The 26,037-nt window shown below is 44.1% G+C and overlaps 1 long non-coding RNA gene across 5 annotated transcripts in view; it reads left to right on the forward strand.

The window, feature by feature from the left end:
- The window catches only part of LOC148055002 (uncharacterized), a 220,624-nt gene extending 201,466 nt beyond the window's left edge, over nucleotides 1-19,158 (forward strand). For all 5 annotated transcript variants that reach the window (XR_015706104.1, XR_015706102.1, XR_015706106.1 and 2 more), the window contains 2 exons: nucleotides 17,356-17,702; nucleotides 18,669-19,158. This is a non-coding gene — a long non-coding RNA (uncharacterized LOC148055002). The remainder of the gene's footprint in view (nucleotides 1-17,355; nucleotides 17,703-18,668) is intronic.
- The last annotated feature ends 6,879 nt before the right edge of the window (nucleotides 19,159-26,037 follow it).

A 26,037-nucleotide genomic window follows, 5' to 3' on the forward strand; every position in this document is an offset into this window, starting at 1 on the left:
AAACCCCATTTTTACTTCCTTAAAGTTCTGGCTGGAAGTCTAAGAGGGGGACTGCAAAGTGGCGGATTCAGCCCCTGGTCCAACTGGAAGTGCTTACAGACCTTGAGCAAAGCAGCAACAGTGCGAGGAGGCACAGGGCTCTGGGAATTTGCTGCTGCAGAGAGGCAGAATAGAAATGGTCCCTCTAGTGCACTGTTGCTGCCAGAGAGGGGGGAGAGCTCACTGGTGCACTTGTTCCAGGAGCATTTCAGGGAATGTTTCAGAAGCAGTGTAACAGAGGAAGCTTAAGGAGATTTTTACAGCCCCAGCACTGGAAGAAAAGGAATTTCCACTGCATTTAGCAAAGTACTGGCAATTCCTATTTTGAGACAAGCAAAACAAAATAGGGGATGCCAAGCACATCTGCAGCCAGAGCATCTGATTAAACAGTGTGTGCTTGCTCCTCCTTTCCCTGGCTTTACATCAGACTCACACCAGTGACGTCAGTGCATTTATCCCTTGTTTATAGCAGCCCTAGAGAGAGAAAAAACAAGCAAGCTGGTTTCAGCAAATCAGCCCAGCCTCATTAGATCTCATCAACTTGCTCTAACATGTCCAGTGAGTATTTGGCTTAGAAAGAAGGTAACATTCACAATACACAGGGCAGGATTTGGCATTGAGGATTTTCAGGAGATAACAAGTCAAAGCTCTATTCCCACAGAATAAAGCCTGTCATAAACACTGGCCTGTTTTTACTGTCAGTTACTGATTAATGCTGTGATTGCTGTGGCTGTTTGCTGTGGCTCCCTGAGCATTGTCCACTAGCAGACTATTGCAATAGGAGCTGGGCAAGTAGAGGGAAAATATTTTTTGTCTCCACTACTGAGAAGCTTTTAAATTAACTCTTTTTTTAGAAAAAAGCCTTGCATCGATCTTGGAGAGATTAACTTATCATTGAGAAAAATTGAATAATTTAAGAGGCAAAATTATGTCAAAACAAAGGTCATCTTTCTTTAATGAAATGTTCAACCTGCTGCCTTCAAGCAGCAAGGTTTCTGTAAACACACTGTCTGTCCTTCTGTGTGTCGGTGCCTGCCTGCCTCTCCTTTCCAAGGCACAGAAGGGAAAGCAGTCCTGTGAGTGCTGACATTACTGGGCCCTAAAGAAATTACACTGGAGGCAGACATGAATGCTCTTCTCTCTTTTAGCTGATGGATGAAGAAATCTATCTGACTGTGAAAGCTGGAGGAAAAGAAAAACCACCTTTATGGGGTATCAGACTTAAATCTGGTGGCTGTTTATAAATAATTTCTCCAAATCTTCTCTAGCGCTCAGCGTCAGGGAGACATTTAAACCTGGACTGCCCATGCTGCTACTGCTGTAGCTGCTGTATGAGGCACTCGCCTCGCAGCTGGCCCAGGCCATGTAGGGAAGCAGGTTTCAGAGCAGTGTAGGGCCATGCCTGGGGATACCAGACGTGCTATAGGGATGCAGGAGCGATGAGGGCAGCTGCTGCAAAGGCAGAGATCCAGGTGCTCTTTGGGGGAAGCGGGAAGAGTTTGAGAGGAGCCATGACAGCACTGGGAGGAGTCTCTGAGGCAACAGAAAGGGGAATGCATGGTTGGAGAGTGCATTTTGGAGCAATGTTTCTCCACAATGGGAGCGTGGGATAAAAAAGGCTGACTCTCATGGTGCCAGTCCTGCCCATCGTGGAAGGCAGCAGCTGGTGAATGGACGGGAGGCAACGATGAAGTTCTGTCTCTGCTTAGAGTCTGAGCTTGTCATCCTGATTTAGACCAGAGGTAACCCCCTGGTGGGATGCATGATGTGGCTCTGTCTCACAGGTTCCATGACTCAGGCTGTCCTAGGAATAGAAACTAGCACAGGGCGGTCTCAGATCCCACAGTTGTCTGACATCTGTCTCAGAAATACCAAGGTATTTTTTACCAGTGGCATAGTGCTGCAATTCCAAGAGAGCTACAGTCCAAGGCCTGGGAGACCTGAATCCTGCCAAGGCCCAGGAGTAACAGGCTTCCTTGGAAGGGCTGTTTCCCCAGAGATTTCAATGACAGACCTCTTTCCTTTTGGCTACAGAGCGTCCAGCAGGGATACTGCTATTACATTTGAGTGATGCCTGATGCCATGACGATGGGCAGCAATGTGAGCCTAGCTGCATTCAGTCAACAAGCCTAGAGCCCTGAGAAGGGCTGGCTCTCTGCTGCAAGGTCTGCAGTGTTACCAGTCCAATGTATGCAGATACACAGGCATATCCAGGCACCTTAAGAGGAGGTGGGATTCCTCCCATCCTGTTACTGGGGAGGGGTGCAGAGAGCAGCTCATACTTGGGACTGGTCCCTTATTCTGTCCTCTGATATCCTCTGGCTGAGACATCGCTTTGCTCTTTGCCATGCCTGGGTTGAGGTCAGAGGTGCTAAGCAGGCAGGAGGGAGGACGAGATCTCTTGCGATATGGTCCAACACACTATCCTGATTTACCACTCCTCCAAGCAGCCATCTCAGGAATCCAGCTGGCAGCACAATGGCTGGCTGCAGAAGCGAGTTTTAATGGGTCCAGATGAGAGCTAATTTTGTCTCTGCTACAGAGCATAGGAGGCTCCAGTGGAAAGGTCAGGCTGTTAAAGGCTCCAGCATGCTGGGTAGGTAGGGGCTATTTTCAGTTAGATACAGCAATTCCAGCACATCTCTTGCCTCCTTCTTGTTTCTATAGCAATACTGGGGCCAGCCTGCACTGGCCTGTGCAGGGACTCAGACAGCAAATGGAAATATTGCCCCATACTAATAAGAGTATCACTGCTCCAGACTACCTGTCCTGAGGTGTGGGAAGGTCTTCGGAAGACACTGCATGCTCCATGCTAAATGCTTGATGCAGAGAGGTGTACTAAGTAAAGAAAAACTTTTCATTAATCTACCTGCCACGTTACAGAAAAAAATGCTGTAGTGTCAATAGGAGAAGGCAGGAAGGGAAACCAGGAAGGGGCCCAGAATGGAAATAAAAATGTTAACTACAAATAATACAATCCCTTCTAATGGGCTTTTTAAAGATACTGATGAATTTGATGCTAAGGATTTCATCCTCTGAAGAATTTTACAGGATGGTCCAAACACCCCATAGAAAAGCAGCTACAATATCCCCAGGAAACATCTTTTTTCTTCCCTGCTCTCCTCCCCTCTACCTTTTTTTGCTTGTTTTCTGGCATGACTCAGCAACTGCATAATATGTTAGCATCCAAGCATCATTTAGGAGACTTTAAAAGAAATCAGGAAAGCTGACATTTCCTTAGATATGTAGAGACCAAAAAGTCTGTGTTCTGTTACCACAGAAAATTCAAAGTGTGCTGGGTGCTGTGCATTTACATAATAAGAGACAGTCTCTGCTCCTAAAAGAACGTAGTATGGAGTTGGGAAAATAAAGCAAGACTGGGTGGAAAGAAGTGCTGCTATCTCTGCTTTTTCAGCTGAGGAACTGAGATGTACAGGGACTAAAGCATGCTACAGGAATGCCACATAGCCCATGAGAGCACAGTCCTCCATCCCCCAGAAGCAGAGGAATAGGGCCCCCAGTTTCATGCATGTCCCCCTCCAGCCTACACGAGTTACCTTCCTTCAAGCTGCAGTCCCCCTGCTCTGTACATTTTGTTAGGATGGTAGCATTCCTTTCCTAAAGCAAACTTATGTCTGAGTTCTCAGTCACAGTTAGTGCTTCCCTGGCATTAGCTGCTCCAGGTAGGATTCAATGAAATCCTCAGGGTTTACCTGAGAGTCAGATGGAGAATTTATTTGTGTTTTTTTGGTGTGGTTTTTTTTTCCTGACAGTTATTTCCCATTCAGTGTGGGACCTGGCATTCTTTTCTCAGCCTGACAATACTGCAGTCTCTGTTCTCACATGGCTTTCTCATCACCTTCACCACAGTTAATTTGGAGGAGTTTCTGCAGCTCCCAATATTTCAGTATTTCAGATTAAGGAAAACCTGCAGTGGTCACATTGCTAGTTCTGACAACTGCATGAGACTAAAGGCAACCAGATTTCCTCCCTCACGGTATGGGAAGCTGTCTGTTTGGGGGGAGTTTAAGTAGAAGTCAATTGAAGCTACACAAACTACTTTATAACAGCTATAGTTAGATGCCCCATCTCTGGAAACATTCAAGGTCAGGTTGGACAGGTCTCTGAGCAACCTGATCTAGTTGAAGATGTCCCTGCTCATTGCAGGGTGTTGGACTAGATGACCTTTTGACAGTCCCTTTCAACCCAAACCATTCTATGATTCTATGTGGAAGAAAAAGGTCTATTGAATAGTTCCCTTGCTTACTCTTGCCTTGCACCAAATGCTGCCCATCATATGTCTAGCAATACAGACAAGTTCTACTTGTGTGGGAATAACAAACACTCATGGAGCAACACTGCAGCAGCTTCTTTTCTCACTCCTCTTAAAATCCTCCAAGCATGACATCTGACAGCCTCTTTAGTTATCCAGGGTTTAGATGCCAACATTTCTCCTTATCAGACTGTCTTCTCAGGAATGTATTTTCTTTGCTTTGTGTATTGTGCAGTCAAAGTAACAGACGTACCAGCTTTGTGAACACCTAACTGTAAAACCATTAAGAATGTGAGGAGATCAGCCCAGCTGGTCTTACAACATGGTTGAGACAAAAGACACCTTGTTTTTCATCAGAAAGCACATGGAGGCCTTCTCCATGAATCCAAACCCGTCTTCACTAAAATCATCCCACCCTAACAAATCTGCACCTAAGCTGCTTAACAAGATTCCCTCTACAGCCAACAGAAAGAAATAGACACTGAGGAATGTTTTTGGCCTAATTTAGATGCTTTTGGATTAGATGAAATGCATCTTAGAAACAACTGCTTCTCTCAACTGAAAATAGAGTCCAGACAACTAGCTCAGGTGGAGACATCTGTACTGCAAACATCTACACATCAGCAGCTCAGTCGCATCTCATTGCGACTACCCTGGCTTTGCAGCCCTTTGTCTGAAAAGTTCAGTTTTTGTAGCAACTCCAAGTGGTTTTAGCTTATTTACAGGCTGTAGTGATTTTGTTGCCTTTTGCAGGTATTTTTTGAACATTACTATCCTTTATGCAGGAGCTGTCATTGAATTTTTTGTAAAACGAGAGGAAAACAAGACATGCATGAAGTGAACTCTTGAAAAGCATCTTTCTGTCCAGCACTGTGCTAAATATAAATGTTCTTAAACATAATGACAAAGAATAAAGCAAGAACTCAAGAATGGCCTGATGGAGTGCCTCTCTGCTCCTGAGATGCACCACACTGGGACAGAAGCACCAAGCCCTTCAAGACCTGCTTTTTGCAGAAGAATACTAGAGAGCAAACTGCAATGCTTTGGAGAAATGCCCTCACGCGCACACATTAAATAACACAGCACAGGCTTTTGAACTTCATTTCTGCCTCAGTTCTTGCTCTTCTTTTCAAGCTGGGCTCAACATTTATCCATTTCCGATCTGCAGCCAGCTGGGAGCATCACCTGCCAGAATTGCTCCACTGGGCTGCAGCTCCGCTGCCTCACTGAGCACAGCACAGCCGCATATCTGTCCAGGCACTTCCCTGTTGTGGATCTTGGGGGTTTGTGTTTCTTTAGGTCTATTGTTATTATTGTCACCATTTCTCAATCATTCTCTTCTTCATCCAATTGAGAAGATAACTCAGCTCTCAGTCTGAGTTGGCTCTTGCATCCTGGCCTGAATTCCTATTAATCCTTTCTCCATGTCATTTACCCTCAACCTGGGCCCTCAAATTCCTTAAAAATGCGTTGCCACAGTTAATAGAAACAGACCAAGCTTTTTTCTTTTCTTTTGAGAAGAAAGCTAAGTGACATGGGGTTTCCAGTTGCTTTTTTCCTAATGCATATACAAAGTGCAGCCATCATTAGGAGATAATGCAATTAGATAAGATCAGCTATCAGAGCTAATAAACCAATACAAAAATGAGCTTGCGCAGCCATCAGCAAAGCCAGATGATGAGGTAGCTTCTATCCTATTAATTAGTTTAAGCAAATGTGCATTTCTCTGTCCCTGGTGTGAAATAGCCCTTCTCTGAGCCAGGTGTCCCTCTGCCAGCCCCGTGGGGCCCACCCTTAGCTGTCCAGCCACTTGCCAGATGTAGCTGCATCTGCCTGGTTGCCCAGCCTGTCATTTAGCCTGGGCTGCTCCTCTACCCCACATGGCTGCCTTTGTTCTCCTTGAAAGCAGATTTTATTTATGGCGGGTGCTAGAGCAATATTGAATCCCTGCAGGGGCTCATCTCCAGTTCAAGCAGAGTAGTTATATGGAAAGGGAGAAATTTCCATCTGCCAGTAGCGGATACAGCCAGAAGAGGCAAAAATGAGTGCTGCCTTTTAAAACATTTGCAAAGCCATGCCTTCTGGGGTTTGGTTTTGCAAAATAAAACCTAGGGCCGAGTCAGTTTCAGGGCATCAGAGTGCAGCACAGAAGTGAAAGAATGTTAAAGAAGCATTTACACTTTTGACCTGCATTTACACTTTAACATCTCTGTCTCACTCCACATAAATTTATCTGACTGGCCTTCAGTAGCAGGGTCTGAAATAAGAAGCAGGAAACTTTCCAGAAATACGAAATACCCTGACTGGGAAACAACAGAGTAGAAAATACAGTGGCATTGCTGTGGTTGACTTTCCCAGAATAAGGTACAAGTGAGTAACTTGGGCCACTATTATTATTACTGTTGATACAAATGCACCTCTGGGATCCCAGGCAAAGATGAAAGCATCCTCTGGGGGAATGTGGCGGGTAGGGGACGTGGATAAGGTGAAGGGGGCTGTGGAGATGCTGCTCAGCTGTGCGACATACTGCTCACCAGCACTGACTGCCCTGTCCTGCTCCAGAGAGCTACAGTGACACATGTGCATGAGAGGGCCCCTTCCTTTTGCAAAATTACATACTTGTATTTCCTTCTATTGCTCTCCATGTTCCTCTGTGTTCTAGTTTCTCTTTAAACCATCTGTTGAGACTACGAAGAACTGAATAGCCTTCCCTTAAAACTATTATGAATCATTAACCCCTTATAAACTCATTTAAAGAGGTATTGTTTATCATGCACTAGTGAGGCCTTGTGCATATCCAAGTGCAGCAAAACAAAAATCCCAAACAAGGACCAATGGCAGCTTACAGCCTCTCCCAAGTCCTTCAGCAGCACATGTGAAGTAGATATGTATTGACAGCCTGTGAATGTCATAAAAATTGCCACAACTTCAGCTTGTGGTTTTTTCCTCACACTCCCTCTTACTGTTTTTGTTGAAAATGTCATTCAGAAGACACATCTTGTCACAAATTCCTCTCCTACTCTCTTTGAACAGGAAAGGCATAGAGAAATCAAAAATAAAGTCCCCAGCTCTATTTCTTTTCCCTAGTACTGTCCAGTCAGTTATGCCTTTGTGTCAAAATAGGTAACCCAAAACAAGATGAAGATGCCAACAGTTGTGCAATTTTCTTGATTTTCCAGTGAATATTCCTCATAAGCCAAAGCATCCATGGATATGTCTAGGAGCCAAGTCCTTCCCTGGTCATTGTTCCATGACATATTCTTTGGCCGTGTGCGCCCTTTGCCTTAAATTATTTTAATAAATTAAATCCTTGTCATGGAATTTGTACAAAATCCATCAAGAGCTGTGAAGTACAAACATCCCACATCTGGATGTCTTTAAACCACAGCTCACTGGAAGCTGAGAGAAATGGGGAAATACTGGGGGAAATATCTACTTTCTTGCCCCATTCCTATATTATTCCTTAAGCATCTGTACTGCAATAGCTCTCCGTCCATACGGGAGTATTTTTCATGAGCACAGGCCAGATCTGGGAGCAGAGGTTTCCCTGAGGGTAATGTAAGGCACTTCATTGTGGACTGAGCGGCAGCGTGTGCAGAGAGCATCTTCAGTATTATCTTGCTGTGTCTGAGCCACTGCAACACCCGGGCTGTGACTCCAGATTGCTGCTGTTGTGATGCTACTCCTGCTGAACAACTGCAGGGATCAAGAAGACAAGAGCTGTTGCTTGCAAAGAGCTGCCTTTGAGAAAGGTCTGTTCTCACCTCTGCCATCCAGATTGCCAGCACACAGAGGGACAAGGTCTGCAGGAACTGGTAGGAACAGACCTCCTCACAAACCCTCAGATCTTTATTGTTGTTCACAGAGTGTGGACATTTCTTCCAGCCTTAGCTTCACACCAACACCCACACCATAGTGTTTGCACACACTTTGTCAAAATATTTCAGAGTTTCCAAAAACACCTGTACTTGTGACTTCCCCCCGTATCTGCACAGGATGGAATGTCACCTGATGAACTGGGAAGTGAAACAGGAGAATTTCTCAGAATGATGAGGGGAAAAAAAAAAACCAAAAACAATTCCCCCTGAAAAAAGAACTTGTTTTAGCTAGTAGTGTATTTGGGCACTTGTTTCTGCAAGCAGCATTTAGCTGGAATCAAATTACTTTATTCTGGAATGGACAGTCCATGCAGGGGCATATCTGGCACCTTACTGATGCAGTTTCTCCAAGCGGTTTCCTCTTGCCACTAACACTCAGTCTTCACTTGCTTTACACTTCTTCATCTGAATACTTACCACCTCTTTCCTCCCCTTGCCTTTATCAAAGCCACTGTGTGTTTCTGTATTAGGAGCAAATACTGTGATTGAACTAGACCTGAGTTGATTTTCATCCTTAGGTCTCTGTGAGATACTTGCAGGTTTTAAGATTCTCACTCTTGCATATTCATATCCCTCTTCAACTCGTGGACCTGCCTGTTTGCAGAAAGGAGCGACTGTGAGTCCCGAGTTGTTTTAAGTTGCGTTTTAACTGGTATTGCCCAAGTCCAGCCTCCTTCCAGTGGCTCCCTCCGGTGGCTGGCTCCAGAAGCTGTTTTGCTGCAAAAAGCTTCTCATCTTTGGGAACCTGATTGTGTCCTAGGCACCTACTCTTAATCTGGGAACCTTGCATTTCCAAGGTGCAGCTGTCTTTGCCAGGAAACAAAATCCCCAAAGGATCTGGGGAGCAAGCTGAGCTCAGAGAAGCAACAGTAAGTTGAGTTATTTAATTGAGCCTCTGTAGGCTGCAATATGAAGGTGAAAGTGTTGCAAGACAACAGAATTTCTCACGAAAAGGCCAGTGCCTCTAGACTCAGATGGAAATATTCATGAGCAGCCTATCTCCTAGAAGCTCAGAGCGACAGCCATAAGGGGTGAAAGTAGCCAGTATCAATCCACCTGACTTTCTTTTTTAGCCTGGACTAAACTGCCTTACAACAGGTGAAAGCTGAATCCAAAGGAAATACAACACCCCTAGTTTTGCTCTATGAAATTTCCACCATTTCACAGAGTGCAGTTTGATACAATGCAGATGACTCCTCAGCTGGAAAACAAGGGCTATTGCTATAACATTTCAATTGAAAGAAGAATGCCCTTATCAACTTGGCTGTTCTTTAGTCACAGGCAGGGGAAATTGGCAACGTTGATTCATTTAGCTCAGGCACATTCAGGTCAAAATCAATCATGTCAAAAATAAATCACCTGCATTCAATAAGTTTTTAAAAAAGGAAAGAGAGATACAGACTACAAGAATAAATCACAGCAGAATGGGGCTTGGTTTGAAACAAACCTATCATTTGCTTTGAAAGGATAAATATGTTGTTCACTTTGAACATTTCCCCAATGTTTAACAGACAACTTGGCAAAGAGACTAGGCTTAGTTAGCTTTGAAATCGCTGTACCTCAAGGTCAAAGAAACGGGATTGAGAGATCAGGGGGGCAGCAGGAGGCCAGGATCAGAGCTCCCCCTTTTCCAGACATATAACTCCCTCCTAATGCTTCTCAAAGAGGCTTGAATGGCACCTTCCCTGTGGGCAAGGCTTGAAACTGGAGAGGAGAGGATTGTTTCCTCTTAACACTGCATGGAAGTGGTTGCTCGTATAAAGATAGTAGTCTCTCTTGAATACTACCAGTGTGGTCCTGCAGAGACCCAAACCACCTGCTCTAGTGATGACTCCCCCAGTGTCAGTGAGTGTGTCTCACCACAAGGATCAGTTTTCAGGCCAAAATAGCTGCGGTGTGATTCACCTCTGCATGTCTCCATTACACAGCAGTCATGCTATCAGAAATTGAACCAAAGTGTAACTAACTACCTGAAAGGACATTATTTTCCTTACAAAAGCAATGGATGCAAAGTGATGGCCACAAAACACTCCAGCAGACGTGAAACATTAAGTTATTGTAGCTACTCGTGTCTGGTCAGAACTGAGTCAGTGTAAATCATCACAGCTCTGCTGATATTGCTACAGTTCACCCAATCTACATCAGCTGAAAATCCATCCCATTTTCATTAGATAAACACAACATTATGGAATCTCAAGAGGGAGGAAAGCAACTGAGACAGGGCTACAATAAAAAGGAGTACTCTGAGTCAGATTTGTTTAAGTTAAAAATAAAGGTTGAGGACTCGGACTGGGATTGTAGGAATAGTAGCTGAGGAACCAAGTCCACCATGAAATAAGAGATAAGCTGAGGACTGGGACTAGTTCCTCCCAAGACCAGCTTCTGAATTTGCAGTCATTTGTGGTTGATTGTTGTAAATTCAAGGATGTGGTTAGGATGGAGAGCAAGGCAAAGATTAGAGAGAACTGGAGCTGCAAAAGTAGGTTTCTTGTTGAGGACAGGTAAACTTCTAAGGTCTCATTGTGAATTTTCAGCCAGCTACTGGTTCCTGTTCTATTGGCTTCCGTGGAATAATTCTGAGATGAGAGACTAGCACCATATGATGCTACAGCCTTTATTTTTAGCAGATTAAAATCTCTTTGCCACAGGCTCAAGTGTAGATCCCAGGGCTCTCTCTGTTATCCAAAGCAGAGGATCCAAACCAAGTCTCTTGCTAGGTCTGTACCAAATACTGTCTTTGCATTTTCTTGAAAGCTGTAGGTTTGAGCACCATTCACATCTTCTGAACAGGTTTAGACTTTATAAACGGGTTGAGGCCATAGCCCAAGGCCAGCAAATGACCATGAGTGAAAAACACCTGCATAGCTGTTGTGGAAGAGCATCCTGTCTGTGAGCAGAGAAAGTTGCTTTTGCCTTGGGAGCTGTGACTTACAGCTTGTGTGACATGGAAGCTTTCTTTCCCCTATGCATGAGGCTAAGAGGTTTTGGTCTCTCAAAGACTACTGGCATTTACCTCCTGGCCAATCTTTTGGGGTGTCTCTTTGCTGAAGAAACACGCTCTTCTCTCAATCACAGAATATTGCCAGGTTTCCTAGCCCTGTAGATTCAGCTCACTCAAACATTTTAGTGGCAAATCCTCTCATTGTCCCAAAGAGACATTTACTTGTTTTTGTATTGCTTGGAGACTTGGATGGGCCCAGCGTTCATTCAGAGAGCCATCAAAGTGCAAATTGCCCGTAGTTCACGCGTACCCATCCATTTCTTACCTGGCACCAGCAAGAGCGCAGTCCATGTCCATCTCTTACATGTGACCTCTAGTGAAATGACAGCAAGAGTAACCCACGGTGAATGTGATCTTTACCTTTGGTCTTCTCCTGTGTCACATCTTCCATCAGCAATTGATACACAGGTTTTATTTTATCCAGAATATTTGAAAGAAGGGTGCCTCCAAGAAAAGAGCAAACGCTTCTTCCAAGAGTTAAATTTCCGGAGCAGCAACTCACTGGGGAACTGTGCTCTGTTTCAGGCATGTTGAGCCTAATTGTCAGGTAGAGATTTCCACATGGATTCAATCAACAGGCTCTGGGAAGAAATATTTCCCACCTCAGCATTCCTCTAAGCTTAGGAAGAGTCAGGGAGCTCCAGTGAGAATACCTCTAATGTTCTTAATTTCACAGATGGCCGAGTGAGTATTGCACCAGAAGAGACTGCTTCTGTGACAGAAGTGCTCTGTTAGAACTTGTTCTTCTCTTTCCATCTAGTTCAATTGCAGGGAAAACTTTGGAATAAACAACACATGCAATTGCAAGAAAAATATACCATCTTTATAACTTACGCTCCATTTACACTCCAGTTCTCATCTTTTCAGTTTAAGGGATATTTCTTTTGCCCCGTTGCTGCCAAGTTTCTGTGGTTTTAATCACTTTTCTCAATTAATAAATGAAAAATGAATCATAAAGGCTGCGTTAGCCTGGACCTCAGGTAGCTGATTTCAGGATCAGTCCAGAATCAAAGTGCTTGCAAGAACTGACTCCACACATTTCGTGTTTCCCATGTAAGTAGCCTGAATTCAACCTGCCAGAGATCTCCCTGGTCCTTAAGGCAGGGGATGTTGGACATCTTTTTGGAGTGGCACAGTTAGAGAGCAGATATCATCCCGAGGGCAGGCATGAAGTAATACAGTGCTTACATCTGAAGATAGCCCTTGCAAAGAGTTGTAACATTTGTGGGAAGTGTCCTAGTTTCTGATTTGCAGTTGAGAATTGGTTCGTTGCTTTGCTTTGCAGTAATTGCTCATAAATCAGATGATGTTTCTGGCAATAAGTGGATGAGCTGGCACAGATGAGCCCTCTCAGGATAAAGAGGAGTTTTGTTGTATGTGAGTGGCTCCTGGGTTTCACTGAGCTAGCAAGTCATACCAGCAGAAGCAAATGGCCAAGTGATTCAAAATGCATTCTTCCCAAAGCCTTTCTGTAAAGCTGAGCTCAGGAAAGGGAAGAACAGGTGGTCATGACAGATGCTCAGACGTTTAAAAACACTTAGGTATAGAGGATGTACATAGTACCACCAAGATCTCACACTTGGGATATCCTTGAGGCCATATTCAGATAACCTAAATTCTACCTTGTCCTCTGTGTTTACTGTCTTACGAGCATTACCCTCTCACTTTTGAACAGGAAATCAGAAGTATTGAGCAGGGTGCTATGTAAACACAGGGATTTAGAACTCACACGTGCCGTTAAAAATTCTCTTTCCCAGTATAACATTCACAAAGGAAAGAGCTAAAGGGAAGAGGGCGTTTTACAAGACTCCAGTTAGTTTTGAAAATAGTAGAAAAATCGACTACTACCCCAGATACCAAGATGCCCATGCACATTCTTCTTTTAGATTAAAGGAGAGTTCACTGGTCTATTTGTAATACAGCTGTCCAGTATGTGTGGAAAACATCATCCACTGATTCAGAATTATACAGAAACTAATGGAAGTTGTTCCAGACCCAGATAATCTCCAAAGAAGTTACAACTGAAAATCTGCTTGGCTATCCCAACATGCAAACCATGAGCTGTGAACCATGGGGCTCAAAGCTTCCTGCAACCTTTGTCCATCACTGATTGATCGCTTCACTTCACTTCATCCACAGAGTTGTCATTTGTGATAAAGTGACCAATATGAGTAAGGAACTTAGCAGCAGAGAGCAAGGCATAGGTGCAAATATTAGGATGTCATTTCCAGATGGAGCAAAAACTGAAAGTGATGAATGAGAAAATGTTATGATGGGGATGTTCAGCGCTGAAAGGAGTTCACCCTAGATATTAAAAAGGTATATGTTGGTTGCTTTGGGCCATGAAAGAGATATCAAGAAGATACTCTAAAAATGGTACACCATTTATCAAAGGGACAAAAGCATAGGTTACCTTGTCAGAGAGTTCTCCACTAGGCCCAGGGAATATGAACTGAATTAATATGCTGAACATATGAAGGCATCAACTCTGCAAACTTAGCATAAAAAAGCACCAGCAATTGTGGGAAGTTAAGTCATCCTTACATCTCTTCTGGCTGTAGGTTTCCCTCTCCATCTGTGGAGCAGGAAGGATTTAGACTGCATGTCCTAGTGACAATCCAGAAAGACAGCCATGTGGATTTTAGCAGGAAGCAAAAATATAAGGAAAATAACAACATTCTTTAAGAAAGCTAAAAGTAGCGAGTTTTGGCAAGCGGGAGGGGGTTGCAGAAGGAAGAACTCAGGCTTTCACAACTTTCATAGCTGCTGGTGGTTCTCTTCCTCATCAAATGAGCCCTGACAGTAATTGTGGGGGAAGGCAGTAAATGCTGAACAAAATGGAAGTCCTGCACCTTCTCCCTCTATTCATTAAACTTTCACACTTGCAAATATAGAGTAGAATTAACCCGAACGTAGTTCAGATTATTCTCATGGCTAACCAGCATCAGCCTTTAATTTTCAGAAAGGACACACATCCAAATATCGCACACCTATGTGACCCACACAGGCAAGAATCTCCAGCATTGCCACCCTTGGGGGCAAATTCAGTGTGATCCTACCCTCAAATGCCATCTCCTTGTTTTGATCACTGCAACTTTCCCTCCATCTCTCTTTTTCCAGCTCCCAGTCTGTCTCTCTCTTCTTCTAGCCAGCATCCTCTTGTGACAGAGACATCAGGTGTCTTTACATGAACAAGTGGTCTTGCTGCAGAATATTGCTCATGATCAGTCCTTCAAACATCCTTCAGCCCTGCATTCCAACACAAGAGCAGCTGAGGCTCCTTCCCTCCCCAAATACCAGTCAGCATTAACATATCACCAACATAACCAGCTGCTGGCTGGCTGGCATGAAATGTCATGTCATGTCATTCACATTGGCAACACTGGTTAGTGGTGCTTTGGAATATTTTCAAGGCTCACCAGACTCCAACTAATCTTCTGCTGCCTCTCTGGATCCCACTGCACTCGTGGTGGACTTGACAACCAGACAGTCAGTGAGTGCAAATAAGCATAGCATCATCATTTTAAATGGAGGCCATATGTTTCTTTGACCAAGCACATCTACAGCATCGTATGCCCCAAGAACCTAAACGTCCAAACCTCCACCTAGACAATCTTCTTCAATATTCTGGAGCTGCTACAAACATCTATCTTGTCTACTACCATAGTCAAAGAAATGCAGTTGATTAATACATATAATAATGTTTAATAATGCATTTCATTACCTGAGGCTAGTCATATCTTCAGATTAATAAAAGGATTTTAGAAAGTATGAGACGTTCTGGAAAAGCTGGGAAGGGAAGGTGTCTGTAGCTTTCCTAACATCTTGGATTAGAGATGGGGGAATTGGGAGGAGTGAGAGCTGAAAGCTTTTCTATCACCAGGGTGGCATTTTTGTGACTGGTACAGTTGTTTACATCGCACTGGGGAGGATAACAGATTTGAAGGTGTCCGATTATTTCCAATAGTGGCCTTAACTAACTTTCAGCTACCATGCAGAGTGTAAGTCACGTTTGTCAAGGATGGGAATTAACCAGTTGGATGCTTTGTATTACACAAAACAATCATGGAGAATTTGTTTCCCAATAATAGTGCAGTCAGACAAGATTATCTAGGGTATTTATATCAACAGTTATCCTGAAAAACTCTTGAACCATATCGGTCCATGACAGATACAGAAAGCTCTAGCTCATCTAGAAATATAGATGGGGAAAACAAGAAGACACTAGTAAGTCATTCCTAGACCTAGAAGGACAAGAGAGATGTCACCAGTGCCTAGCACCAAAGTGCTGCTATTAGTTCATAGCTTTTCTAAAGTCTCAAGGAATAGTAAAAATTGTCACCTACTGCTGTTTAACTGCTGAGAGCAGCTGGGAGAAAATAAACTGTGGTTTGCAGGAATCAACAAAACCCATTCATTTAATGAGAACAGCCTTTGGAGAATATAGTTTCTGTCAAGTATGCGATTCACTGGGGACAAAGATTTTAAGTGATGGGCCTACTAACAAAATGCAGATAGTCCTTGGCACAGAGATGATATGCTTAAGAGTCTAAGCCAAAAACTGTATTTCAAGGTAAGGATGAAAAAAGCAATGACTCTTTATCATCTTACTGATTAGGGAAAGTGAATGTGAATGGTGTCCCTATGCATTGCGAGATATAAGGCACTTGTGGCACGAGTGGATTGGAGCTCAGTGTTAAGAGAAATCCAGGCAGGAGGTGGGAAGCATCTGAACAAGATCCACTCAAGGTCTGTGCAGCTTGTCTTGAGATTCCAAATATTTCCAAATCATAGGAATCACAGGTGGCAGTTTGGGCTCATTTTTGCTCTGACTGTGCCAAGGAATATGCTTCTCTCCCTATCGAGTAACAGAACAGAGCCTTTGTAAAGACGGAAAATGGTGAGTGAGTAGAAAGGACAATGTCTTCATTTCACTGCAATGAAAACAGCGGGTGCCCTTGTGCTTCTTCCTCAGTGAGAACTAAATGCACAGTCCTTCCAGCTCCACGACTACAGGGCAGCATTTCTGAATGTAAAGTAGGAGCTCTGCACAGGGAAGGCTTGCAGAAACGGATCATGAAGGAGGCTCTGCTAGGCAAGGAATGAGTGGGAGTGAAGAACTGCGTCTTACTGAGCATTTGTGGGACTGTGAATGGTGTGTAAACAGAGCACAGTACAAATCTGTCAGAGTAACTATGCCTCTTGTTTCAGGATAGGAGGGAAACAACTGTGTTCAGGATTTCACTGCCAGCAGCAGCTGCTAGAGAATTTAATATCTTTTTCTGAACTCTTTCTCTATCAATACAAAGTAGCTAACCCCAAGCCTACCATTCAGTCAAAATCAAGCTGTCTCCTTGGTATGACGGGACTCTGCTTTCCATGTTTTTCAAGCCTTCCAGTGCATGAAGTAGCACAGACTTTATGAGGCATACATTACTAAATTTTTGAGCTGTATTCAGGTGAAAAATGATCTGTTGTGGGAGAGGTGATAATTTTAATCCATAATTTGCATTGCTGAAGACAACCCCATGCTATAGAAACAGAAGCATTTGTACAGGCAGTTGTAGCAAAACCCAGCAAGCTCTGTTAAAGGAATCAATTCATTTGCCTTAATCATTATATTACTAATCAGATGGAACTGATGCAGTGTTTGGAATAGCTGCCCTGCTAAAGGAATCTCTGGGTAGTCACTTTTAATTGAAGTGGCATCGGAAATGAATCAAAACAGCTGATCATAAGAGGTGACTTTAAAAGCATTGTGTCAAGAAAAAAGCCTGTTGTGCGTTGACCCAGGCTGGATGCCAGGCGCCCACCAAAGCTGCTCTGTCACTCCCCCTCCTCAGCTGGATAGGGGAGAGAAAATACAATGAAAGGCTCATGGTTCAAGATAAGGGCAGGGAGATCATTCACCAATTACCGTCACAGGCAAAAGAGACTCGACTTGGGGGAATTAGTTTAATTTATTACTAATCAAATCAGAGTAAGGTAATGAGAAAATAAAAACTAAATCTTAAAACACCTTCCCCCCACCCTTCCCTTCTTCCTGGGCTTAACTTTGCTCCCGATTTCTCTACCTTCTCCCCTCGCAGTGGCACAGGGGGAACAGGGAATGGGGGTTGTGGTCAGTTCATCACATGTTGTTTCTGCCTCTCCTTCCTCCTCAGGGGGAAGACTCCTCACACTCTTCGCCTGCTCCAGCGTGGGGTCCCTCCCATGGGAGACGGTCCTCCACAAACTTCTCCAACATGAGTCCTTCCCACGGGCTGCAGTTCTTCACCAACTGTTCCAGCACGGGCCCCTTCCATGGGGTGCAGTGCTTCAGGAACAGACTGCTCCAGCGTGGGTCCCCCGTGGGGTCACAAGTCCTGCCAGCAGACCTCTCCAGTGTGGGGTCTTCTCTCCATAGGTCCACAGGTCCTGCCAGGAGCCTGCTCCAGCACGGGCTTCCCATGGAGTCACAGCTTCCTTCAGGCATCATCTGCTCTGGTGTGGGGTCCTCCACAGGCTGCAGGTGGGTATCTGCTCCACTGTTACCCCCCATGGGCTGCAGGGGGACAGCCTGCCTCACCATGGTCTTCACCAGGGGCTGCAGGGGAATCTCTGCTCTGGTGCCTGGAGCACCTCCTCCCCATCCTTCTTCACTGACCTTGATGTCTGCAGGGTTGCTCCTCTCACATAGTCTCACTCCTCTCTCTGGCTGCAATTGTGCAGGGTTTGGGGTTTTTTTTCCCTTCTTAAATATGTTATCCCAGAGGCGCTACCACCGTCACTGATGGGCTCAGCCTTGGCCGGTGGCAGGTCCATCTTGGAGCTGGCTGGCATTGGCTCTGTCAGACACAGGGGAAGCTTCTGGCATCTTCTCACAGAAGCCAGACCTGGGCCCCCCCCGCTACCAAAACCTTGCCACACAAACCAATACAAAGCCCTAGCTGATTTAAAATATAATCTCCATTGTGAAATCAAAGCTTCAATCCTGTCCGAAAAACTCCTGTTGCTGACAAAACCATACCAAAAAAAAATGTTTTTCTTATGATTTCCTAAAACCATGGAAGAAAAAGGCTTCCATTTAATCTCAAAATGTATTATTGTCGTCAGGTAAAATATCATTATGACTTCTGATCGTAATAGACCATTTTTTTCCTCTTCTCTTTAAAAAGGAATGGAAAATACCAGCTTGCCACCAATCCAGGGGTTTCACCTTGTTCACTTCCCCTGAATAAAGCTCTATAAACCATTTGCCAGGTGCTACAGCAATGACAACGTCAACATCCGTAATGATAATTTGATTCCCAATGAAAATTCAAGCTGCCTATTATGTAAGCTAAGTTGTACGCATATACACAGAGCACCTATTCTGTTACCTAAGGTTGATCCCATGTAAAATATGGCTTCCCAGCTGCTGATCTCTTCGAAGCCAGATCCAGACCATGTTCCTTCAGATCCCTCCTGAATTAAGTAGAAACATTTTTTTCCATAGGTCTTCAGAGTGCTTTACTAATGGAGCTCTCCTGGACACCCCAACCCCAGACTACGCTGAGGCTCCTTCTTCCAACAGACTTCAGGTTGATGTATCATTATATAAGGCATGAGGGTACCTGGAAGAGTTGTAAAAACGTACTGTATGCTGAACTGTTGACTCTGCAAATGAAACATTTCTTTTCCAGTATAACCTCCACTGGTTTTCTGATGCTGGTTGTACAGAACAAAAGCTCCATAATTTATTAAGCAATAGAACTTGTTACCATACTAAAACAGACCTTTTTCCCCTCTGAACCTGTCAGTTCTGTATGATGCAGGGCGATGTTTTGGATGGGGCTTTCAGAATAACTGATGATTTGTTGGGAGTGAAGAGTGGATTTTGTACCTTGGACGGAAAAAAAACAAGGCAGAGAAACCTCTGGGAAGAGTGTCTTTATTTTTTTGTGTGTTTGTCCTTAATTCAAAATAAATTTTGACTAGGAAATTTTTAGGAAGGCGTCCGTGTTTTTCCTTTAAACACCTCTGAATGTCATCTGAGTTGTTTGGCCACTTCCAGAATATTGTGGTTATAAATGCTCACACACCTCTGTAACTTCATACATAATTTGCACAGTATGACAGGGAACACCGTGGCTGATGGGTTCAGTGCTTTGCTCCACAAATCTAAGAAAGAAATTGTACATGAATGTGGGTACATCTCTTCAGAAAGAGTAGAAAAGATGTTTTGGAAAACACAGCTTCTGCATCAAAAATATGTAACATTTCCAGTTTTTCCTCCTTGAAATTCATTGCTTTTTAAGTCAAGTGAAGAAATCTGGTCCTTTTAGCAGTAAGACATTGGGATGAAAATGAAAAAAATAATAATCCAGGTATGTGTTTCCTGCAAAGGAAAGCATATGGTCTTATATGGCAAAGTCCATAACTAATCAATGGAAAGGCTGAAAGTATTGCAGATTGAAACCTCAAGGAACATCTTAGCACAGCTGCATACAGGATTTCTGCGCATTTAGAGAAGATATTTGATACCACGGGGTAAGGCAGTTACTACTCTTCACACAAATAAAATCTCCAGTCACCCAACTACAAACACCATAACCTTTTCTAGGGAATTACCTGAAAAGCCCCCATGCTTAACTTAGGGAGTGAGTCTTCAAACAAGCTGATCTCATTTATTTACTATTGATAAGCTATTTCTTTATACATGAAGTGGCTGAGGAAAAGAATAGAAACTGTGTGGCTTAATTTGGGCACAAATTAAGTGTGATTTCCACAGCATGCATTTATGAAAAGTAATTAGCAACACAGTAGTGGCTGTGAAGAATGCTAATCCTGTTCTAGGGACTGTGGCACGCTCAGATTCCTGCATGTGGATCCGATGCGGAGACAGGAAAAGCTTGTTTGCAGGGGAAGAAGAGCTGCTGTTTAGCTCCTCATCCTGTTTTGGCCTCAACACATGCTCTGAGATTCTCTGTCCTAGCTGTGCTCCTTTCTCCCCATCTCCCTTGCTTCCAGCTCCAAGAAAACTGGTTTTGTCCTGTCCTGTAGCTGCCAACGATTTTGCAAGTGTAATAGCAGTTTTAGCAACTGAAGCCATGTATGGTTACAGGGTTTTCAGTAAGTGCAGTTTTTCCTTGTAGCAACATAGAAGCAGAGAGAATCCAGACGTGGCTCCATGTCCTGGGTCTCTGCCATTCATCCTCCATCAGTGCTAAGGGAAGCTGCGCAGCTAAGGCTGCCGGCACAATCCCCATACTTCGGCCTCGATTCCATGAAATGAAATCTGACATTTCTTCCTAACCAAGATACTTTTTTTTTTTTAAAATCAAACAGACTGTGTTGCTTTTGAACACCTGGTTATGACTGGACATCCTTCACGAGAGATGTATTTTCAGTGGGAAATTCCATTTGATCGTCTCAGTCTGTTGTTTTGCCAGAACTGATTCTCCTCTTTCTCAGTTGAGTCCAGTGTAGAAGAAAACCATATTGAAGTCAGCAGAGTTTAGCCGGAGTAGGCAATAAAAGAATTAGTCCTTAAAATCTGCAAGCCTTTAGGCCACAGAGGTTCTTGAATTTCCATTTCATCAGCATAGAAATTTTGCTTTGTCCTTTTCCTCCATGCAAATTCTGCTGGGTCTGTTATTGCAGAACAATCTTCCCCTTTTTTTCTCATCTTCCAAAAAGTGTATGCATCTCATAATTAACAGGATTAGAAGCTAGAGTCCTAACAGCCAGCGACCACTACAAGAAGGTAATCCAGGTAAGACTGTCCTCCTTCCAATTTTCCTTAAGGGAAAATAGACAAAAAATCCTTAAGAAACATATTTGGAGAACCCTGAATAGATAGAAACCTTTGGATCAGAAATGGGTTGTGTTACAGGGAGTCTTTTAATGAGTACCAGCAAGAGATGAGAAAGGGGTAGAGAATACAAAGCAATGACCTCCACAAAGTATAATAATGGGTTATTCTCAGTGTCCCAAGCAAAGGTTCCTGGAATGAAACGATTCTGGTGAAAAAAAGCAACTTAGGAAAACATGGGCAAGTGAGATCCCGCCCTTTGCAAGTAAAAGAGAAAAGCAGGCAGTCTGTAGCTGATGCGTGATGCTGGGGGTGAGGAAGGTTTGGTTATCCATGAGGAAAACACAAGATCTCTGGAGCCACAAGCAACATGAAGATCTTGCTTTGGCTGCTCAGGGGCACAGGGAAATACTGTACTGCCTTTGAACCACACGACTTAGCAGGATGACATCCTTCTCATCATCTTTGCTTGTGGTTAGGCAAAACACTACCCCGTTTACTGCTAGACGGGCCTATCTGGGAGTGAAAGCTGTTAGTCAGACCTTAATCAGGTGAATGTTAAAAGCAAGTTCACCCAGCTGCACAGCTGATACACAGTCCACTGACGCAAGGGACATGGGGAAAATAAGGCAGACCGTGCACTGAGGGATGTCCTGGTTTCAGCTGGGATAGAGTTGATTTTTCCTCCTAGTAGCTGATGTGTATCATTGTATTATAATAATAATATAATAATACAATAATAATATACAAAGCAAGTGATACACTACAAAATTGTGATGGACACACAAAAAGAAAACTGCTCTCCTAAAGCCCAGCTCAAGACCTGAGCCAGACACCAGCCTTCTGATAAACCTGGGGGGAAAAAAGTAATGATAGCCTGCTGTGAAGTGGCATGCTAGATGACTAATACCACTGCAAACAAATAAAATAATTATAGCATTTTCTTTTCACCTCAGAAATGAAGCAACACACATGTGGTCTGGGGCTAGGAAATACCAGACGGGTTTGTATTGACCGTGCATATCAGTACAGACTCCAGTGAGCCTCTGACCTTGGGAAACTGATCTCGTCCACAGCTGTCTGACAGCCAGGCACCGAAGTCAGCAGGGAGAAGGATATTTGCTTTAGTACTGGCCTTCAAGTATTTAAGGAATCTTTTTGGCAGCTTTGCAATTTTAAAACGTTTTCAGTGATGCAAACACACTCCCCTCTTGCCTGAAGTCTTTACATGGGCTGCAGCGTATTCAACATCGTTTTAGCCTGACCTGATTTCAAATGGAAGAGGTTTTAAATCACAAAATACATGGAGAAAAGCCTAGCAAGCCTGTCCGGCAGCACAGTGGTAGTGCTTTAATGATACATGCTCACAGGTGTATTATGTCCCTGGTCCCCAGGGGCTCCCTTCATTTTCAGTTTCCTTTCACAAAAGCCCATGCTGCGGGAAGTCGAGTGGCCTAGCTGTGTGGATGATGCTGTTTGGATGATGCAACTAGCACTGCCACACATCATTCTCTTCTCTAGGGACCAATTTGTTTGGCTCCAGCTTCAAAGCACTGCTTCATTTAGACAGGCAAGGGCATTAATTAGAAGCATGAGTCACCTGAAGCCACCTGGATCTGAAGCAAAGGCAGCTAATAGCAAGGCCACTGCAAGGTTACTCGGCTGCTGGCAAGCTGCAGCTGGGTTACACTTACATTCTCACATGACTTTGGAAATGTTAGAAGCCAAAAAAAAAAAAAAAAGGAAATACCTAACCTGGAAAACCTGTGCTTATGCCCTGCCCTTTGTTATAACCTTCCTGACAGACAAGCTGGAAATGCTTGTATAAAAGGTGAGTCTTAGTCCCCTTTACTTCTTTCAGATAGTGTTCCTGGAAAGGAAAAGAAGAGAGGTGAAGCAGTGGAAGAGTAGCATCAATGGTGAGCAGAAATAATGCAGAATCTTTGTGTCCACTTTGTGGTACTTAAACCTGCCTCTCTTCTAGAGCCTTTCATTGTATGCTTAGAATTCCTAAGCATCTATAAAAGTTCCCAACGGCCGTTTGGAGCACTCGTTTTGTTCCTTGTGGATAGAGATACCTGCTGTACCCAAAGGCCTGCAAGCTTGTGGAAATGTGCCAGAAATAACGTGTGCTGGTTTTGATTCCTCGTGTTTTGTTTCAAACATAAGCTCCTTCTTTCTGTATTGCTAGGAGAGCTGTTCTTTGCTGTTATTGATTAGAAAGTATCCAAAAGTCCTGCCTCTTGTTTCAGTCTGAATTATGTTGATTATATCTTCCATAGGATCTATTTCTTATTATTATGGTGTGTCTGTAGGCTGCAAGTCAGACACTGGCTCCCTAGGGTACTAGGCACACATAAAAAGAGAAGTATCCCTAAAGAAATGGTTAGACTGAGCCTTATTTCTGCTTTCCAAACTCTAACACAATTAGAAAATAACTTGATCAATGTGTCTTCCATGAACCTATAAAGTGCATAGTTCACAGATACATGCAGCTGCCATGTATTCATGCTCCTTTAAAGATTCAGTGGGCCATGGAACAAATCATGGAGGCTTATCAGCCTTACTTGAAGCTAGGTTGTTGTCTTTTTCCATATTTAAAGCTCAAATTCTGTGTATGAGCTACAGTAGTTCACCCTGGCCAAAAATACTTAAAATCTCCCTGAAGCAGCCCTCTAATTTAGCCCATTCTGCAGGCATAGTCTGTAAGTGGAGCATGCCTGGAGGTCTCCAACAAACTGGGACGAAATAAAGAATAGAAAGCAGACATTTACCAGCTCAGCTCATTCCTAATAAAGTATCCAGCCAAGTACAGCATGTACCTCCCTCGGCAAAGCAAGCTTTTCCCTCTTCCTTTCTCATGATGAAAGGGCCCACCCACCAAAACAAAACCAAATGCTGCCTTGTTTGAGCACTAGCAGGCAGCAGGGAATGACCCTTCTGGCTGATTTGACTGGATCTTTGTAATGGGAAGCACAGGGGAAGATTTGGGAAGACAGAGCTGCACGTGGCTATCCAGGCTTCTCTTTCTAGTCAAGAGATTTCTCTCCTCACACGTGCTGGCAGCCCAAAGTTGGTGGGATTCTGCCTGGGTCTGCAGTGAGTTGCTGTATGGGGAGGAGACTGGCTGGCTCTTCTTACACAACTGGCAGCTCAGGCTTGAATGAGGGTCCAGCAAGGACTGAGCTTTGGGATACAGGTCACGTGGCAAAGCCTAGCAGCTTTTTTCTTAAAAAAGTAGGTTCCTGCTTAAAGCCCTGTTTTAGAGATGGGTGCTCAGTAAAGGGTCCAAAACCAACTTAGGAATGTCAGAGAAGTCTGCAGGACAGGATAGGCTGGGGAAGCTTTACTTACACTTGCTTGTTCATCTGTTACATGAACACTTCAGGGTGACCAAAGGTGACTGCTGAACTGATGTGAACTGGATCTGCTGGAATAACTGCCTTTGTGTTCACTTGGGGAAAAGAACAAATGTTATTGAACCTTGAAAACAAACCTGACCAGCTCTAAAGAGAGAAAAACGTGACTCGGGTACCAGCACACAGTTCTGCTCAGACACAAACCAGAAGACTGTCAAGCTGATTAGGGTTTCAGGAAAAGGAGCCCTTTAAAAGACTCCAGAGTATAGGAAAGAAGATTCTTGAGCAACAAATCTTTCCTTGCAGCTACATGCTGATAATGTCCTTTCCTAACACCCACCTGAGTTTGCATCTCTCCGTAACGGCTATGTCACAGCCCCAGAACCCTGATAAAGAGAGAGCTGATGCAGCAGGACCAGATCAGGAGAGACTCTGAGCAGCTACTGACAGGGTAACAGACTGCATGGTGCGAAGTGATGACCCCTGGCCCTCTCACCCGCCAGGACAGAAAGCAAAATAGCTGGTGTACCTTGCACCTGCACTGCTGCTGGCCTGGCAAAATGTTTAGCCGTTCTTACTGTACTTGTATCAGCGGAGTGACTGGCAAACCACAGGGTTTACAAGGTTGAGAGATTCTTTCATCCTTTGCGGCAGTTCGTCCATCCTCCCCGAGGCTAGCCAGATGAGATGAGCGCACAGCAAAATTCTTTCTGCAAACGAGGGCCTTTCCGGCCTGGTCTGAGTGGAAACTGCGGCCCTTTGTAAGCAGTAGTCTTGTAGAGCTACTCTGAGCCAGCAGGGCTTTATCCCTGTCTGAGCCAGCGCGAATGGTCTTCAGCTCCTGTTTTCAGCTTGGACCCATTACTGACAGCGAAAAGCTGATTCAGTTCAGTGGAAGAACAGAAAGGGAAGGAAAGCTGTAGCCACTGAATTAGGCTGTGCCCAGAGCCATATAGCACAGTGTGTGCATAGAAGGTTCCGTCTGTCTGTTGATACACACACACAGCGTGTGCACTGGCCCCCCTGCGCACATATGTTTTGATCTTAGCTTTGTACTATCAGCTCCAGGAGTTGGTCCAACAAGCTCTGGCTGTGTTTCCATTCAAATGCTGTACAAGACACGTTCTAGTACAAAGTTTGTGTTCACAACAGGAAGATGAAAAGCCAGGGGTAGTTTTCATCTCTTTCCTGCCTGTCAGTAACATCATTAATTTGGGCTCTAGCCCTAAATAATCCCCCTAGTTTGTCAGATCACAGATTATGAAACATGAAAGTGATGAGCCTGAAGCTGCCCGGAAGTAAATCAATGCTTGGGCTGAAAGACTCCAGAATTAAAGACAGGGAAAAGCTCAGGCATGCGGGGGTTAGGCTGGGACTGACAGCATTGTCAGAAAGATGCTCTTTCTCAGCAGCAGAGTCATGAGGCCACAAATGATGAAAAAGTAGTGCTAGTCTGAAGCAAGAGCCTCACTTAGCAGGAAGGAGTTTGGCAGCGCTGGTGTGAGCAAAACTGCTCAGTGAGTCCACCCAGGGTTTAACTTGGTGCTCATTCACAATGGCTGTCACTCTAGTAACACAGAAAGCACTAGACAAGGTACTTTTAGAACCAGAGGTTTAACAAGTCATTGATAGAGAAGAAACATGCGCAGCCACAAAGGCGTGGGAATAATTTGGAGAGATGGGCTCTCTCGCAGAGCCCAGAGCTGCCATCC

The sequence above is a fragment of the Nipponia nippon genome, unplaced genomic scaffold, assembly GCF_047370975.1.
Source record: "Nipponia nippon isolate SJK-2023a ecotype South Korea unplaced genomic scaffold, ASM4737097v1 scaffold_28, whole genome shotgun sequence".
Classification (NCBI taxonomy): Eukaryota; Metazoa; Chordata; class Aves; order Pelecaniformes; family Threskiornithidae; genus Nipponia; species Nipponia nippon.